Below are 12,177 nucleotides of genomic sequence, written 5' to 3'. Positions count from 1 at the left end.
GAAATGGAGCTGGAATGATACTGAAAAGATGTTGATAGTTGATCCTTTGCAAAATCAAGATGAGTTAATTGATGATGCACCTGTGAGAGGCACTAGATTGCTTTCAGATATTTATGAAAGATGCAATGTAGTAGTTCTAGAACCTGCAGGATATTGGGATGCAAAGAAGGATCCAAAATGGAGTGCTGCAATGCAGGAGGAGCTTGTCATGATTGATAAAAATCAGACTTGGGAACTCGTTGAAAGGCCTGAACACAAAAAAGTCATAGGTGTGAAGTGGGTGTTTAGAACAAAGCTGAATGCAGATGACTCAATCAACAAACATAAAGCAAGCTTGGTAGTAAAGGGGTATGCTCAAATTTTTGGAGTAGATTTCTTTGATACTTTTGCTCCGGTTGCAAGGCAGGATACCATTAGGATATTGCTAGCTATTGCAGCACAGAAGGGATGGAAAATCTGCCAACTTGATGTCAAAAGTCAACTTTCTTAAATGGATTTCTGGAGGAAGAAATCTATGTTGAGCAACCTAAAGGTTTCCTTGTGAAAGGACTTGAGGACAAAGTCTATCTATTAAAGAAGACTTTGTATGGTTTGAAATAGACCCCAAGAGCTTAGTACAACAGGATTGATGAGTACTTATCAAAACTAGGCTTTGTTAAAAGTCTTAGTGAATCCACTTTATACATCAAAGGTGATCAAGCTAACTTCATTGTGATCTCTTTGTATGTTGATGATCTCTTAGTCACTGGCAGCAATGTAGAACTTATTCAGCATTTCAAGGATGATATGATGCAAGTCTTTGAGATGACAAACCTAGGAGAAATGTCCTATTTCCTTGGTATGGAGGTTAAGCAGAATGAAGGGGATATCTTCATCTGTCAGAGAAAGTATGCAAAAGAGATCCTAAAGAAATTCAACATGGAGAACTGTAAAGGCATGAACACTCCTATGTGTCAAAAGGAGAAGTTATGCAAGGATGATGGTTCAGAACAAGTGGAAGAAGCACTCTACAAAAGCTTAATTGGTTGCTTAATGTATCTCATAGCATCAAGACCAGATATCTTGTATGTTGTAAGTGTACCTTCAAGTGTGCTAAAGAATCTCACTTTAAAGTAACAAAAAAAGTGTTGAGGTATGTCAAGGAGACTTTAAATTATGGAATGAAGTTCAATCAATCACAAGATTTCAAGTTGCAAGGCTATTCTGATAGTGATTGGGCAAGGTCTTTAGATGACATGAAAAGCTCCTCAGGTTACTGTTTTAGTTTTGGATCAGGGATGTTTTCTTGGTGTTCCAAAAAACAAGAAATAGTCGCACAGTCGACCGCTAAAGCAGAATTTATAGCAGCCACAACAGCTATTAATCAAGCCTTATGGCTAAGGAAAATGCTAACTGATTTGCACTTGGAGCAAGATACAACTACTGAAGTAATGGTGGACAATCAAGCAGCCATAGCCATCTCTAAAAATCCAATTTTTCATGGAAAAACAAAGCATTTTAGCATCAAATTATTTTTTCTTAGAGATGTACAGAAGGATGATGCAGTGTGCTTGAAGTACTGCAAGACTGAAGACCAACTGTCAGATATCTTCACCAAAGCACTTCCAAAAAGCAAATTTGAGTTACTGAGAGAGAAACTTGGACTTGTCAAACACTGATACAAGGAGGAGTGTTGAACGTGTGTATCAGCAGTTGCCTATTAATTTATTTTCTGCTAGTTGTTTGACCGAGTCATTAGGACTGTTTATTTTATTTTTTTGTTACTTAGTAGTTGTTATGTTAGTGGCTATTGTTTAGGAAGTCAATTATTGCTTTTATGATTTCTTTCAATTACAAAAATCTCTATTTAAACAGATTATTATTCAATAAAATGTGTGCATTCATCTCCCTTCATTATGTGAGTTATGTTTATTATCCTATAGTTTTTAATACAAGTATGTCATCTCGTCTCATCAAAGTATTCCTATAAGAAGAACATTCCATGGTTTTTCATCTACATCAAAGAGCTCTCTCAAAGCAAAACATCATATGCAAGAAAGTTATGCAAGCCAACATATCTTCAAATGATACATATACAAAGATCATAACATAGCAAGTGTTCTCATGAGTTCAAAACAAGCTAAGAATGAATGTCTCAACTATGCTTTCAAGTGAGAAGCTTTAGAAGATTTGAATGAAACCCATCTGTGTGATGAAGTTAGTGCTTCCATCTAAACATCCCAATCTTATAATGTTGCAAAGACTTCAAGAATACCTTACTTTGAAGATCTATCAAAGGTTACATTGAGCATACTGCATCAGAATGAAGTTGTACTAGAATCAACATCAAAATGGTGTAATTGATGACTTTGAGATTGAGAACATTAGAATGATACTCTGGCAACAAAATAGAATCAAGATAAGAGAAATTTTAAGATAACTACATCAAAATAATGTATTGAATTCAAGATAATGCAATATCTATGCATCAGAATGAAGTTGCATGAAAGTATACATCAAAGTTTTGAAGATCTTGACTTTGAAGACTAAACTTCAAAATGGAGTTTAGAAATGTTCATATTACACCTCAAAGATAACACCACCTCTTTCATATGTTGCAACACATACAAAGAGCACATCAAAAGATTGAGGTTGATAGCATCTCACTTTCCATATGATGCCACACACATGGAGGACACATTAAAAAGTCAATGCTAATTGCATTAGAATATTCACAAGTGGAAAGTTGAGAATTTTCTTGAGAAGATCTGGTGTGCAACATTAGAATGAAGACTGAAGATACTTTGTGAAGTTTGAACCAAAGATAGAACACTAACACAACGATAACAACAACAACTTTCACATGTTACCTATATTGAAGTATTCTACTTCAGAATGATTTGTGTTGTGATGAGAATTTGGATTGATGGAGTTAAGTTATCTATAATGTCATATCATGTTATCTTCATCATAAGGAACATGCCTTAGAATAGGTCCTTTCTCAACAATATTATAATACAGTTCTGATATACCATTAGAAAGCTACTCAAAATTTGATCATTATAATGACAACATCAGTTTGTCTACTTCAAAAAGAAGTTACTTAACTATCATAACAACTAGATAATGGCTAGTTTAACGTGTGAGACTTATAAAAGCATAGAGGACATGTGCAAAACATAAAAGAAAAGGTAAAAGACCACCTACATTGTGCATAAACGAGATTCATCTCCTTTCTCCACTCTAGATGTGTTCTGAGTTCAGAATCGTTACAATAAGAGTGCATAAGACTTAGAACTTCAAAGAAGATTCACCCAAATAAGTGTTGTAAAGCTGTAAAAACCCCCCTCAAACACCTTTTCCTAGTTTGTAATATGTGTGTATCCTAAATTAATCATATGAGTTAAGTTTGGTGGTGAGAGAAGTGATAGGGAGAAGCCATGGAATGTGGGTAGCTTTGAGAGAGTCTCTAAGATAGCAACCTAAAGAGGTTAGAGTGAAATAATACTTGGGTAGCCTTGAGAGGTGAAAAAAAATACTTGTATTGTCTCTCTCATGACCAGGTGAGTGTCGTGATTGAGTGGGTTTTGCTTCCCAAGAGTGACGTGAAAGAAAAAATGTGTTCTAAAAACACACATTGCGAAATAAAAGGATCTATTTTGTATTTAAATTATATTATAAACAAATGGCATATTAAAAATGTACCTGTTGATGAGCTCTTGAAGCATAAAAATTCTTCAATAGTGTGAAGACTCTACATACTGACTTCTATTCATCAACAACTTTGACAAGTGGAAAAATAAGAATAGAGAAGTGATATTGGATTTTTTTTTAACGTGCAGTCCAAGGCTCTATTTATAACACGCTAAGGATACCAAATTTATGATCAAATCAAAATCATTATTGATAGTATTTCTTTTTTAAGCTATATTATTTCTTGTTACCTTTTTATTGCTAACCATTTAGCAATTAAAATTAAAATAATAATTGACCAAGTCAAACTTGTATCTAGCCATCTTTTCAACCCAAATTCCAAATACAAAATCATACATGTTTGTTTTTCTTCTTTCATCAAATCTTTCATATTATTTATATTTTCAGTGCTAGCAAAAATATAATAATATTCCACCTTTTTTAAATCAATTAATCATTTGATCATATTAAATTCTCTAATTTAATTAATCATCAAATATTAAAATAATTTCTTCAACAAAGATTAGAATACTCGTTTGTGTGTGACCTCATAGGTTCAATACTAAGTCGGTAATATATTAATCAAATTAATATACTAATCAAGGTAGGCATCTAGCAATACTCTTTAACGTCCGGATAGCATGAAGTAACATTTTACTTTCAAGAACCATTAGAAGAGTAGGATAATAATTTCTTCCATCTTTACAGTTCTGGGTTAACTCTAGAGTATGGTATTATTGTCAAACCCTTTTGAGTTAACACATAATGACTTAAGAAACTCATTTCTTCTTTCATTTAATTTTCCTGACCAGGATATAATTTTATTCATAGAGCTCAAACTCATTACCAAGAGTTGATGGATTCCTTCTTGATTAATCATTAATTCTACAGGTATTTAATCATATTCAATATCCATTCAACAAGTGCTCTAAAACATTAGGTGTCCGGAATCAAAATACAACAAATAATCTGTTAATTATTATGACAATCTCAGGTCAAAGAAAGCTATTATACATCTTCTTGAGAATTTTCTATTGACAGTTTATGGTAAATTTTAACCATTAGAAAATTTCAATTGAGTCAGTTCAATTATCACATCAACATGTGACTCATATATATATGCAAATTAATAAATGAAATCTATTAATATTTATCCAATAAATATTATCACATATATATTAATCTATCCGGATTATTGATATCCTATTTACAATAATCCTATGATCAAGAACGATTTAGATTAAAATTAGAACAAACTTGTTTCTCATTATCATAATCTCTATTATAATAACAAGTCTTTAATTTTAATCAAGGACATTATCAAATGAACCATTTAATCAAATAGCGAAATATGACAATGAAAATAAAATAATACTTTATTATTAAAATTAGAATTGACTACATGATGACTTGGATCGTGGGCATACAAATTTATTCCCAATATAAGGAGCATCATTATGTGGGTTAAGCCCACCTAAAGAGGTGAAGAATAGTTGGATAGCCTCTCCAATGGTGTTGTGGTTAAGACAGGTTATCCCCAAGCCTTGACCAGATGCGGTATTACAGTGGGGGAGATGTTCTGAAGTCCAATGAGTGGTTGGTAATTGTAAAACTCCAATAGGTTGTTGGTTGTGTTAGTGGAAAATCTCATCTTGAAGGATGAGGATTGGACATAGCCCAAGGTTGGGGTGAACTAACACAAAAATACCTGTGTTGAATCCTTTCTTTCCTTCCTCTTTACATTATGTTATTTGTTGTCGTATATAATATTGCATCTGCATTAGAACATTCTGAGCATCAGAATGACAAATATCATAATGCATACACAAGAAAATTTTCATAACAGGCTTAATTGTTTTGTAAAATGATATTTATAACTAAATCATGCTCTTAATAACAAGTTTTGTTTTAAACCAATTCTATTATATGCATCAAAGTATGAAAACTGTCATAAAAATGAAAACAGTTTTGTGCATAAAAAAAAACTAGAAACAACATCTTAAACAATAACTTTTTGAACACATCAAAGGTGGTAATTTGCTAATTATTTAGGGTCAAAAACCTCCAAATAAATGTGGACACCAAATAAGGGGAATTGTCATTATATATTGTCATAGTTTTTATCAATTTGTATCTTTTAACAATTTAATATAATTAATTTTATATGAGAGTATGGAAGAAAATAGTGGGTGATTTAGAAAATAGTTAAAGGGTAATAACTAAGGTAAATTAAAATTTGAGAGAGATGCTTATAGAAATGAGTTAGGATGAAAATCTTCGACACCGCAAACACATTTGGTGATCTTGGAAGCAGAACCATTGCAAAGAACAACATGAAAATAAACTAAAGAAGGATTCAAATGACATGTTGGAGAAGAACACGTTTGAGCAAAAAGAGAGATGGAAAGCAAGAAAGTGATATGTGGTAGCAATTGAGATTTTAATGTTGGAGGTGGTTTTGAGAGAGATGCCAAGCAAGAAAGAGGCAATCTTAAGGGAAGCAGTTAGGGAAAAATCCTAGCCATTTAATTGGTTTTGTTTGAATCGTCAAGTTGATTTAAACCAATGAACACCCTTATATAAATTCAGATATCCATATGTGTTTCATGTAATTGAGAGAGATATATTATTGCATGCATGCAAAGATGGCACACCTTTAGGGAATGTGTGACTAACTCTATGTGATTGATGTTGTGAATTCTATTGCCATGTGCTTGAGTATACATGTCATGTGATTAATGCATATGTTGTTTAAATTTAAGATGTTGCAATTAATATATGTAATGTTGGGCCTTAGTTTGTGATATAGAGTAGCATTTGGATTGGTTTGTAATTTGATTGTGTTGCATTTCTCTTTATTGTTTCTATATGTTACCACAACCCTATTTTATTTTTATTCTTTTATTCTCAAGATAGAGTAAAATGAATTTTATTCTTTTATTTTATTTTATTATACATATTTTGTAACATTCAACAAACAAAGTCGTTAATTTATTCTAATGTTTTTATTGATGTATCTAAAAAATTATAAATTTTATTTTAAATAACTACATTGTAGAAAAAAATAGAGTAACATCAAATAAAAGAACTATCTTCTTCAAGTTTTGTCAACATTGATCTTAACAAGAGAATGTCCAAAAATACAAGATCTTTGCAAGGTATAATGTGCATGAGATGGGTATCTCAATCACATGTATGCTAACCTACCATGACCTTCACATTCATAATATTCAATAATACTTTATTTTTTCTTAGTTTTAACATGTATAAAATAATAGGATAATATGTTCACAATTCATGCAACAATCAATGAGTTCCATGGTTCAATTGGAATTTTGAATTATGTTGCATGTGAGAGATGCCAAAAGAGGAAATCAATACACTTGTAGAGAATGCAAACAACTAGTATCCAACAAGGTTTAATGTTTTGTATATAATGAATTACTTTTATAACATAATTAAATAAATATTAAAAACTTAAAAACCTTTTTTAGGTTCAAGATATAATTGAAAGTCTCTGATGATACCAGTGTAGCAACATTCACAATGTTCAATCGAGATGTGTAACAAATTCTAAACACAGCAACATTTGAATTCCTTCACGCCCAAAATACAAGTAAGGCTGACATACCCCAATATTAAATACCCTTTGCAAACGCACTTTCATCCACTAATTAATATTAAAAAAAAGGAGTCCGCTTCACCATGACAAATATCATTCCAGTGAAGAACTACTTATAAGTTAAGCCTAAAACTACAAGCATCCAACAAGCCAAAAGGCGCATCTTCATCATCTAATGAAGAAGTTTGTCAAATCTCACAAAGTCCATTAAGAAAAAAAGGCAAATAAACAAATTTTCACAAGTCAAAGTCCAAAGCTACAACTATCCATAATTCAAAAGATGCATCTTCATCATCAAAAGAAGAAGAAAGTCTATTAAAGAAAAGTGTGAAAAAACAATCTATTATAAGTAAAAGCTCAAAACTACAAGCATCCAATAAGTCAAAAGATGATTCTTCATCATCAAATGAAGTTAATTCAATCTCTGAAAGTCCATTAAGGATAAAGGCGAATAAACAAGTTGTTATGACATTCTCTAATGAAGAGTCAATCTTACTTTAAAGTTTAAAAAGGAGCACACCAAAGAAAACAAAATTCAACAACAGGTCACCGACAAACGAAAATAAATACAAAAATTCTATTTAAATGAACAGTTTTCGATGTTTTATTTGCATCATTTTTATGTTTTTTACCATTATGATTGACTATTTTTTCTTTCATTAAGTATATTTCTTTGACTGCTTTATTATGTCAATTTCACTTTAGTCTTATATCAAATTTATACATAACACTTATCTTCACCTTAATTAACTTTAGTTGAGTGATCGGTCTCTAATTATAGAATATTTTCCTAATTCTAAATATATTGACAAATAAAAAAATCTCAATTTATACGTAATTTTTTTTATTTCTTTTGATAAAAAATAATATAAAATATCATTAACAAATTATATTTTTAAATTTAATTTATCAAACAAATAATTTATTTAAATATTTCTTTAATTATTTATCAACCCGCGTAACGTGCGACCTCTATCTTAGAAGTTTGTGAATCTTTCCCTTTTATTTGTTTGAGACTAGCATGGTTGAGAGTTGTGACTTTACATTGTTTATATTTATGTGATAGAAATCTTTATAGCCCTGTTGTCATGTGGCTTCTATACCATCTATTTTATCTTTTGAAGTTATACAAATTAGAAGTTTAAACCTTATGTTTAACTAATATGCACTAGACCTTTTTTCTTATCGGTCTTTATTTTTCATTTTTATTTATTGAACTTCAATTATAATTTTTAAACAGCTACATGAGAATCATAAAATTGATAATATATGGGTATTTTATTTTAATTGCTAAATTATTTAATTATCATAATTTAGAACATATATGTGAATATATAATTTCATTCTTCTTTATTAGGTACATGTAACATTCTACCTATTTCACATTTTACGTTGTAGAGTAGACACTTTATCATAAGTTTTTAGAGGTTTTTTTTTGTTATTTGAATTTTGAAACTCATTTACAAGAACTGCATTTTGAGTTTTAAAGATAAACATCTTTATTATTGAAAAAAATTCTCATTATTTTCTTTAGGTTGTTCAGAATAATTAATTTCAATTTCTAAAAATGATTTCTAGTTTCGACATAACAAATCCTTACACTTATCACTCACATAATCTCTATCACAATACTTGCATTTAGCCTTCATTTTCTTGTCACTTCCTAAAATAAGTTTTTGAAAAAAAGGTTTACACAAAAGATGAAAGACTCAAACATTTTATTCGACATTATAGATTAAATTGGTTTATCTTCTTTAGCTAAAATGTTATTTTGGTCCACATCAACATCAATGTTAACACTTTCATCTAAACCAATGTCAAAAGCATCCATATTTGAATAATCAAATCTAAAATAATTAAACTAAAATAAAGTAAGATCAAATGAATTACAACAAACACATACAATGCCAACACAAATGAACAAAGACTAATTTCCTTATCTTATATTCAGATGTAGAATTATATTGCAACTTAGAAAATTCAAAATAATCTAATTACAATTTTTTTATTACAAATCTATTATTTTTTTACACTATCAACAAAATAAATATTGGCAAACAAGTAATAAAAAGTTGGAGAAAATATGAAAAAAAATCAATTTAAGATAGTTCAAATTTTCATCCCTACTATACATTTTATTGTTTTTATCATTATCATTCAAGTACCCAATCAAGTGAAGATCAAAGACAATGAGTCGTACAAAGAAGAAACCAAAAGGATTTGCAACATATACTAGAGATTTTGAAAGAATAAGAGATTTGTTCAAAAACTTTTATTGTGTTGTGTGATTAAGGAACCCTCTGGATTGTGACTAGAGTAGGCTGCAATCAACCTACGTTCTCACCAGCGATGATGACTGAGCAATGTTGTGGAAGTAGCAGATGATGGTGACAATAACGGCAAAAAAGAGGGGTAATAGATGTAGCCTCGACTAGGACAGATTCAAAACATACAATAAAATCATGTTTGTAGGTGTGTCTCTCTATCTATGTCTACAAAAGTGATGTCTCTTCTCTACCCCTTCAAAAAATATAACACATTGTATAACTTTCAAAATTATGAGTCAGCCTACAAGGGTTCACGAACCAAGTCTACTTAGTTCATGGACTACACATGTTTGACTAAATATCTAATACAAATGATTTTTTTTATTTGTTGATTGTTTGAGTTACGTGCTAAAAAAGTCGATTTGTTAGTATAAACCCATATGCCCACCCTTACAAATAAGTTGAAATTGGTAAGATTTGTGGAACCCTTGACTCCAATGCAACAATCAAGGTTGGATAAGGAGAAGTGTTAACTGGAGCCTTATAAGTAGTAAAATTATACTTTATTTGTTAATCTATGTTGGTTTATTATTATTCATGTTAGTTATTATCTTAATTATAGAGACTTATGGAAGGACCAATGCATGAAGACATCGTGACAATGACTAAGATTATATCTCATCTCTTGTTTTTAGAGATTCTTGGTGGAGGGAGGCTCTTTGATAGTTTTCTCTTTTATTATATTTTGGGATTAAGTCTATGGCCAACATAGAGTGTGTGATGCATCCCTCTCCTCTTCATGATATATTTTTTGCATATAGGTATACTTATGAATAGATATACACTACTTGTGAGATATTTAGATGTTCTTACTTCTGGGTTGTAATGTCATAGGGTACAATGTTGTATTGCAATTGTTCATACTATTTATGTGCATTATACAAAATGTTTTATGTTTATATGTTGAAACATTTAATTACTTTCATATTGAAAATTGAGAATTAAATTGTAAAAAAATTACACACATGTTCATTAGTTAAGAAGAGGTTTTTAACTTTAGAATTTACATGTGGTATTAGAATATATGTTATCAAATTTATGTTTTTTCATTATGATGATTTTTTTTTTCAAATTTTATGAACTCTAACAGTTAAATATATAAGAATTTTGTTTCTACTTCATGTACTATTTATTTTTTTATGGTATGTTTTGATTATGTTTTTTTTCTTATTATTGATTTATAATGTTAATAATGTTTTGATTTATTTATTGGCTCTTAAAATTAATATTGAGAGTATGGATGTAAAAATCATTATTTAAGCTTTAATTAAATAATATTGCTTATATTGATACAATACTATTATGTATTACGCATATTTTGATTGAAACTCATTTTGGAATAAATTTTCAAGCATGAATGTCAAATCCGTGCATATATACATACCTTAAGTTTATATGTATAAGTCGGATATAAATTCCATGATCAAATTGATTAAACGTAAATTTAAAAGGTATGCAACCATAATTGTGAAACTCGGTTTGGTCTGGCAGGTTCGAACGACCCAACCGGGACTCAATGGTCTAACTAGGCATATAATTGATTTGGGACGACATGACCAGTTAGGTATCGAATCTTGGTTGGACTAGTCCAATTCTATCGATTTTAAAAAAAAAATGAATCACCTCTACAACGTCATTTTGATGTCTCATTGTTATTAATTGTTATTTTTGGATTTTGGAGTATAAATGAATTTTTCTTACTCAAATAATGTAAGTTATAAACTTATATATAATAGATAGATACATAATTTTGAATTTTTAATATATAGCAAACCAATTACTAGCCTACCAGTTGGACCACTGACCCATTATCTCGATCGGGTTAATGATTGGACCAGGTTTCACAACTATGTACATAACTGATAGTTATTCTTCAACTTGCATTTTTTAAATTCTAATTATTATAGATTGTTATTGACTTTTGGAATTGACATCAAAAAGCCGTGAACATGAAGCAATTGTGAATATTTAATTTGAAATCCAACTTTTTGGCCTTAAAGTTTGGTATTAATAAAAAAAAAGAGTTTAATGAATTTATAGTGACACTATAAAACATTTTTATAGAATCATCCAATTATAAATCACTATTTGTATAAGTTTCAAGGTAATTATTATAAATGCCAACATACTTATAACACATGGTATGTTATGATTGGATGATAGATTTGTTAGTCACCCAAGTGGTCAAATCTTTAAGTTTATTTAATTTTGAATTAATGATATTCTTTTCAATAACACAAAATAATGAATATTGAAATATATAATTATTGGTTTATGGGTAGATTGAAATTTATTATTATTGACATTAATGGATTACCCAAAAGTTGATTAATTGTCTGTGTAATCAATAAATATAATTGTAGATGATTTGTGTGTGCATTAATTTTATTTATGTACCCCAACATTATTCTAATGGGTTCATTTTTAGTTGTCGTATGACGTTAAAATTTTATAAGCATCATTATGTTATATGTTGTGTTGATGCATCACCCAAAGAAAGCACCAATATGCATTGATCGTTGTTTGAATATATTATATATGTAGCATGTGTTTTAT

The sequence above is a fragment of the Glycine max genome, chromosome 15 (assembly GCF_000004515.6).
Source record: "Glycine max cultivar Williams 82 chromosome 15, Glycine_max_v4.0, whole genome shotgun sequence".
Lineage (NCBI taxonomy): Eukaryota > Viridiplantae > Streptophyta > Magnoliopsida > Fabales > Fabaceae > Glycine > Glycine max.
The sequence above is the reverse complement of the archived record's forward strand: the minus strand, read 5'-3'. Positions refer to the sequence as shown.